Here is a 6641-nt window from a genome sequence, read left to right on the forward strand (position 1 = left end):
ATGATCGATAGCCAGGATTGATGGTTGTGATCGAGCCCCATGGTCGAGGGCCATGATCGAAGGCCATGACCGAGGACCATGATCGAACTCCCATGATCGAGGTCCAGGATCGGACCCCATGATCGGACTCCCCTTAATCAGACTCCTATGATCGAGGTCACCCTGGACAGATCTGTAAGTTATAAAATCAGGGGGGCTTCATCCCATTCGCCATTTTTAACAACTTGGAGCTTGAGCAGAGGCGATTTTTGATATATCTTCAAGGAAACACATTGGGGTAAGTGTTCTTAACTCAATCTTGGTTAGATTACCCGAATCCACCACTGTTTTTAACATTTAATTGGTGATTTAAGTTGAAAAAATTTGAAAGCCCTCTTGGATAGATTTGAGGATTTGAGGGTCGAATTGTTATCGTAATTTAGTCATTTTGGAATGGTTAGACTCGTGGTTGAATGTGCGTTCATATTTCGTAACTTTCGCCGGATTCCGAGATGTGGTCCCCATGGGCAAATTTTTAGCTAATTTCGGATTTTATTGAAAAATATGTAATATTTTCTTATGGAATTGATTTCTATAATTTTTGTTGACTATATCGAATTAATTATGACTAGATACGAGTCGATCGGAGTCAGAAAATCGAGAAAAAAGTATAATACTTGATTAAATTGGAGCAAGTCGAGGTAAGTGACTTGTCTAACCTTGTGTGGGGGAAATTTCTCCTAGAATTGATATTAATGTGATTATTAAAATGTGTTGAAAGTCGTGTACACGAGGTGACGAGTGTGTACACGGGCTAAATGTAAAAGATTATATTTTAAATTGTGTAGATCATTGTTGCGCAGTTATTAAATTATTTTATCTTGTTATATTCTTCATCATTGATCTATGATATATATTTTAGATTTGTTTACCTTTTTCCTGCTAATTGTTTTACCTGTTTCATTGAAACTTGGTTTCTTTTGTACCGTGCATTATTTGAAGGTTGATTTTTTTAAAATTAAATATTATTAATATGAAGTATTTGACATTTTTAAATTTGATATTGAATTAACGTATTAAAATTTTGAAATATTATTTTCCTGAATTATTTATTCTTGAATATTTTCGTAAGATTTTTTTTGGATTATTCTGGCATGAGCCGTGAGCTCTTTATTATTGAAAAATATTGTTGTTGATTTTTTTTGTGGAAAATTAAAATATTGGGCACTTGAGGTGCAAATTGTGATATATTGTGATATTGATACGCATGCGGTGGTATAAGGTCTGGGTGTTGAAACGCATGCGGTGAGATAAGGGTGACTTGATACGTGTGGCTAGTAGGGGTGACTACTAGAAGTCATGCGGTGTGATAAGGGTGGCTAAAATACGGGATGCTATTTCGGGAAAAATATTTTTTTTAAATAAATTGTGAAGGCTCCTGCGGTGATATAAGGAAATGAGATATTGTGAAATTATTTATAATTTGGGACTACGAGGCGGTACTTCGGTAGTGCCCTTGTTGATATTGATTTATGGCCATAGTTGCCTTCGATTAATTGTTGTGATTTTTATAAAGTTGAAGGAAATTCTATGTTGACTCCACGAGATATTATTTGCAATTATTTGGTGTCATTAAATGTGACATACTATTTGATTCATTTCCAATGTCATTTTATTTTACTATATTGATAAACATTTTACCATACCATTATTATATTCCAGTAGGGCCTCACCTAACCTCGTCACTACTCTACCGAGGTTAGGCTTGGCACTTACTGAGTACCACTGTGGTGTACTCATACTACACTTCTACACATCTTTTTTTGCAGATCCAGGTACATTTTACCAGCCTAGACGTCAGTGAGTTACCTGCGCACGGAGACTTCGAGGTATATCTGCCAGCGTCCGCAGACTCCGGAATCCCCTTCTATCATTTATGTTGCTTCCTTATATTTTATTTAGACCTTGACATATAGAAACATTGAGAATATATTCTTAGAAGCTTGTGATTTATTTCTACCGGATTTTGAGAGATAAAATTGTTTGAATTGTAGTTTATTTACTTCAGATATTTATTATTATTCCGCATTGATAGGCTTACCTAGTCTTAGAGATTAGGTGCCATCACGACCTCCTACGGTGGGAATTTGGGATCGTGACAAATAACTTATACATGTATTAGTAATACTTGTATTAAAACACAAAATGACAAGAATACCCTTTATTCAAAGTTGTATTTTTTTGTTTAAAAATATATATTTAAACTATACTAACAATTTTAATAAAATAAAGTAAGCTAATAATAAATAACACTCACATTACATTTATATTACTAATCCTTATAGCATAACAAATCCATGTATAACTAATCACAACATAACTCAACTTTGCATAACTTATCCATTCATAACGAATACATACATAACTAATACTTGCATAACTCTAACCGGCAACCAAACGACCCCTTATATAATATAATATAGTGGAAGAAAACTGCACCATTTCAAATTTTTTGTTTTTTTTGCATAATCTAAAATCTGAAAATTATAAAATAAAATAATGTTTCAATAATGTATTTCAATTTTTAATAAAAATTATTTTGTTGAATTCTTTGTATATTTACTTCTTCGCAAGTTGAACCCGCTTGATAAAAATTCTGGGTCCGTCATTGCTGATAACCAAAGCTATGCATATCATATGTTGTTGCCCCTCTACAAAGTGTGAAGGATTTGTTGGAAAAGTTATTTCAGGTATGACTCTCGTGTGGATCCTTCAATCTCTTGAAGCTTATTGTTTTAAGGGTCCATACTATCTTGTGGTAGTCGCACAACTTTATGATGTTACCTTAGTCATTTGGTTCAATCATATTCCATGATTTGTTGGCTTGAAAGCCATTTTAATTGGTTAAAAACAAATTGGAAAAAAAGATACACTTGATTTTTGAAAAAAGGTTATGTATCTATGTATTATGTCTGCGAGGAATTTCGACAACAACATATTCAGTATAATTTTATATTATGGGGTCTGAAGAGGGTAAAGTGTACGCAGACTTTACTCGTACCTTACGAAGGCGATCGTAAAAGTTTCCATTAAGATATTTTCCACCCATTTTCCGAAAATGCTATTCATGTTCTTTTTGGCTTCCAAGAGGAAACAAGAAGAGAAGGTCAATTGCTGTGGTAAATCCAATGAGAAATGCCAAAAGGAAGGTAGAATGTGTACTATAGGGGTACAAAGCCATTGTTAGGTGTGAACAATTGAGCATCTTTAATTGCTGCAGCTTCTATAGAAAATTTTGTTTAATTCTTTTGATCAATTTTTTCATTGTATAGTGCTGGTAGTTTGCGCTTAGCCTAGTTAAAGAATAGAATTTGTATCGTGAATATAGTGGCCCTTGTCTCGAAAATTGAGGTCATCTCAAAATTTCACAAATTGATACAAATATTCACATAGAGATCAAAGACATCAAATATTATCTTTCTCCCGATCAAGAAATGTTCTTCCTTTTTATGAAGATTAAATATATGTACCAAGGAAGTTTGCATCATTCTACATTCAAGAAATATATTGTTTAAATCCTCGAATCATGGAAAATAATCCGGAGAGAAGAATCAAAGAAACAAATAGAATTTTAACTACAAAAATTCAACAATAAAATTATTTCTCTTATTTTTGTGATTACAGCTTATTTTCCGTAAATTTGTTGCAAACGTACACTTGTATATAAATTAAATATTTATAAATATTTTTTTTCGGATATATATATATATATATATATATATATATATATAGGCCCTTCGATTAACCCACAATGCCAGAAAACATTGTAAGCGATTGAACAGTGTAATTTAAGGATTTTTAAGTATGGGAATCAGTTTGGAGAACAGTGTTCTTCTTATTTTGGAGTGCAAATGAAGAAATGAAGGGTAAATGTATGATTTTATTTGGAGTATGTCCCACTAAATGAAAATGATGCTCACTAATTGAAATCAAACTTCCTGTATTTTAGCTTTAAAATTATCATCTGGCTAAATTATATTTGCCAAAAACTTTCCTCAACTTAGCTTTTAATATTCTCATTCTATAACACTACACCTCAATATTAAAAGTCTAAATTGACTATTTTTATGCAGGCTGAGTCTAGTTCAACCGTCCTCTTTTATCCAAGTTTGGGACCATGAACTTGATCGAGCTCACACATAATGATAATTTCATTTTATTTTACATAAGCTAAGTGGAGGGAGCTTTGTGTACAAATATATCTTATTATTGGGATCTTGTTGTATTCACTGTTTACTTTTTTCTTTACCGATATACTGTATAAATATGGTATAACTAGTTATACACGATTATACGTAGCATAAACCTACTCAAAAAAAAAAAGGGAAAATAAGAAGACTTGAACAATATTCAAAAAATGCATGATCCCTAGCTTACTCAATCTCCAATGATCATAGACTGTTCATTTCTTGTTCGAGTTTTCATAAATAGTTGGCTTCGAACACATGAGTCAAACCGTAGGTATTGTATGAATCCTAGCTTACTCAATTTCTTATGATCAAAGACTTATGTACACAACATGCATGATCTCAATCCCCAGAAGTCATTCATTTATATAACGCAAAGCTAGAAATAATATTGATACATGACAATATATTTTCCCAAGATATAAGCACATAATTCCCAACTTTTGTTTTTTTTTTTTTTGGAGGGGAGGGGTGTGGCCTTAGGGGGCGGCCCTTCCTCAGATCCCGCACTGCTTTATGCAACGTCTTTTTTTTATCCGGAGGGGGATGGGAGGGATAAGCTGCCATATTTATCCTATTTTCTTTTTTTCCTATTTAAAGATGTAAAGAAGTATCAACATCTGAATAAGACTTATCAAGTTTAAGCTGAGGACTCCTCACAACCAAGGTAGTTTCTGGCCAGAGGGAGAGAGAAAATTGAGAAGATGAGGGCTTAGGAATATTATTGTGTGGAGAAAAGAACATGTTTTTCTGAGATTGGAAATACAACTTATTATTGTAATATGGCTGAAGATGATCAAAATGCATTAGATGATCATCTGCTGTAGTTGATAACAACTTCAAGAGTTGTTTCTCTTGCCTCTTCTTTTTCACCTTTTGTAATTGTTTAAACCTTTCTTGCAACAAAGAAATGGAGGAATGAACTGCCACTTGATCACAATTGCTGGTTTTTCCCATAGGAAAAATTAAATCAGAAATTTAGGTGCCAAAACTATAACTAGGTGTGGAGGGTTTAATTTTGATGTGAACAAAAATTGGTTTTAAGCTGCATGGCTATTTATAGAGAATTTGTGTAGGGATATTTTTGGTATTTAACATGATTTGGTTTAAGAAGAAAGGGAGTGAGAATCGGCAAAAAAAGCACAAAGTCCAAAAGGAAAAATTGAAAAATGTTTGGTCAAGTTAAGTGGAGTAGTAGTTTTAGTTGGAACATATGTGAGTGATAGATAGAGGCCAAAGTGGAGCTAAAGAGGAAAAGGTTGGGAAGTAAAGTCCAAAAATAGGTTAAAATTAGTACATGGAATTGTGTGTTTGGAGGAATAATAGGTTATGTGATGCTCTGCCAAATTGTCCTTGGAAGCCTTCTTTTTAACTTTGGAGAATATGGTGCTTTTTCTTTTCTTTTACATACTTATATTTGACAGATTGCCCACAAATAATTGCATTTGTTAGCTAAATATACAATATATATATATATATATATATATATATATATATATATATATATATATATATATATATATATATATAGTGTAACAATGCGCCCTCTTTTGGTGAGCTTTGGGTTCTCATCAACCTTTTTCTTTTATCTGTTTTCTTTGTTTCTTTCTTGTTATTTTTTTTTACTAAAAATAGCTTTAATTTGCACAATGTATCTTTGAATCTCTTTATAGTTATTGTAGAGCATTGGAAGGTAGTGTTTGGAGGAGAACGAAAGGAAAGATAAAAGTAGAAAAAGACAAGCAATAGAAGTGGGAATTATCATAGGAGGCCATGATTCTTCACTTTTACTAAAATACAATTTTAAAAAGTCTGCCTAACATTCTCTCCTTAGCTATATCTATCACTTTTTTTGCTTTGGTATTAGAAAAAAAGACCAACATTCTTTTCAATCTTTTCCTTCACACCTAATCCCAAATTTGTGGTTTTGTCTTTAAGTAATTGGATGGAAGTGGCATGCAGGGATGAAAGCTGCAGATGCTAAATTACTTTAGGTATTATTTTATTTATATTTCCAACATGTAGAAATGACACCTTCATTTGTAACAAGTAGGAGTATTTTTTTGGTATGTTTTGCTTTGGAAAATGAGTAAAAGTAGATTGAGAGTAGACAACGCGTGCATTTTATCTATATATTGTTGTTACACATTTGAATACAAATATATGTGTGTGCATGTATTGTTTTTTTAACTATGCTAGTGGAATAAGTTTGCATGTATCTCAATTAATTAATTGAGAGTGTTTACTTTTTACCTGTGTATGTTTTGGGGTAAATTTACACATTAAAACTTCAACAAAAGAAAAGAAATGATCTAATATTTGTTGGAAAATGGTACTGTATAGTCATTTCAAAATAATAATTGAAAAAAATATTATTTTTTTTGTATATATATACATTATGTATGTTATATATAA

The sequence above is a fragment of the Nicotiana tabacum genome, chromosome 13, assembly GCF_000715075.1.
Source record: "Nicotiana tabacum cultivar K326 chromosome 13, ASM71507v2, whole genome shotgun sequence".
Lineage (NCBI taxonomy): Eukaryota > Viridiplantae > Streptophyta > Magnoliopsida > Solanales > Solanaceae > Nicotiana > Nicotiana tabacum.